The sequence below is a fragment of the Dama dama genome, chromosome 12, assembly GCF_033118175.1.
Source record: "Dama dama isolate Ldn47 chromosome 12, ASM3311817v1, whole genome shotgun sequence".
NCBI classification, from domain to species: domain Eukaryota; kingdom Metazoa; phylum Chordata; class Mammalia; order Artiodactyla; family Cervidae; genus Dama; species Dama dama.
The window spans coordinates 60070351-60072447 of NC_083692.1; positions in this window are offsets into that span (position 1 = coordinate 60070351).

Consider the following 2097-nt stretch of genomic DNA (forward strand, 5'->3'; position numbering starts at 1 on the left):
GTTCAACATCACTAACCAAGGAAATACAAATTAGACTACAATAATTTATCGCCTTACACCTGTTGGGACATCTATTATCAAAAAAATAAGAGATAGCAAATCCTGGTGAAAATGTGGAGAGAAGGGATCCCTCCTACACTGTTGGTGGGAATGTAAACCGGTACAATCGCTAGGGAAAACAATATGGATATTCCTCAAGAAATTAAGGATAGAACTACCATATGATCTAGCAATCCCACTTTTGGATGTATATTTAAAGAAAATGAAAGCATGATACCAAAGAGTTATCTATACATTCATTGAATTCAGTGTAGTTTTATTCACAATAGCCAAGATATGGAAACAATCTAAGTGTCCATCCATGGAAAAGTGGATAAAGAAGATGTGATACACATACACAGACATACTCACACACACAATGGGATATTCAGCCGTGATAAAAAAGGAAATCCTGCCATTTGAGATAATAGACCTTGAGGGCATTATGTAAGCCATATAGAGAAAGACAAATGGTATCACTTATATATGAATTCTTTTTTTTTTTCTTTTTTGTTCTGTGGCTCCCATCATGTAGAATCCCTTTCACTGCTGCAGGATGTGGCTAGTTCATCCCTACCATCAAGAGCTGAAGCTCCTCTGTAAGCCTCCTGTTTTTACCGCCTCCTTCAATTCCAGTGGCCTTAAAAGCAGTGTCTGCTTCCACCCAAGCAGAGTTTAGGATGCCTTAGAAAATTGTTGATTTTTCAAGATTGGAATAAAGCTTTGTCCATAATGATACAGAATCCCATAAGCGTAGGGTGAGAATCTCGCAACAACAGAGATACATGACAGCAGAAGACTACCCTGCCCCAAGACCTGCCTTCTGCCATGTGCTCTTTTTTTTTTTTTTTTTGGGTTTTGTCATACATTGATATGAATCAGCCATGGATTTACACGTATTCCCCATCCCGATCCCTGCTCCCACCTCCCTCTCCACCCGACTCCTCTGGGTCTTCCCAGTGCACCAGGCCCGAGCACTTGTCTCATGCATCCCACCTGGGCTGGTGATCTGTTTCACCATAGATAGTATACATGCTGTTCTTTTGAAATATCCCACCCTCACATTCTCCCACAGAGTTCAAAAGTCTGTTCTGTACTTCTGTGTCTCTTTTTCTGTTCTGCATATAGGGTTATCTTTACCATCTTTCTAAATTCCATATATATGTGTTAGTATGCTGTAATGTTCTTTATCTTTCTGGCTTACTTCACTCCATCTTCACTCCAGCTCCAGCTTCATCCATCTCATTAGGACTGGTTCAAATGAATTCTTTTTAATGGCTGAGTAATATTCCATGGTGTATATGTACCACAGCTTCCTTATCCATTCATCTGCTGATGGGCATCTAGGTTGCTTCCATGTCCTGGCTATTATAAACAGTGCTGCGATGAACATTGGGGTGCACGTGTCTCTTTCAGATCTGGTTTCCTCAGTGTGTATGCCCAGAAGTGGGATTGCTGGGTCATATGGCAGTTCTATTTCCAGTTTTTTAAGGAATCTCCACACTGTTCTCCATAGCGGCTGTACTAGTTTGCATTCCCACCAACAGTGTGAGAGGGTTCCCTTTTCTCCACACCCTCTCCAGCATTTATTGCTTGTAGACTTTTGGATAGCAGCCATCCTGACTGGCGTGTAATGGTACCTCATTGTGGTTTTGATTTGCATTTCTCTGATAATGAGTGATGTTGAGCATCTTTTCATGTGTTTGTTAGCCATCTGTATGTCTTCTTTGGAGAAATGTCTGTTTAGTTCTTTGGCCCATTTTTTGATTGGGTCATTTATTTTTCTGGAATTGAGCTTCAGGAGTTGCTTGTATATTTTTGAGATTAATCCTTTGTCTGTTTCTTCATTTGCTATTATTTTCTCCCAATCTGAGGGCTGTCTTTTCACCTTATTTATAGTTTCCTTTGTAGTGCAAAAGCTTTTAAGTTTCATTAGGTCCCATTTGTTTAGTTTTGCTTTTATTTCCAATATTCTGGGAGGTGGGTCATAGAGGATCTTGCTGTGATTTATGTTGGAGAGTGTTTTGCCTATGTTCTCCTCTAGGAGTTTTATAGTTT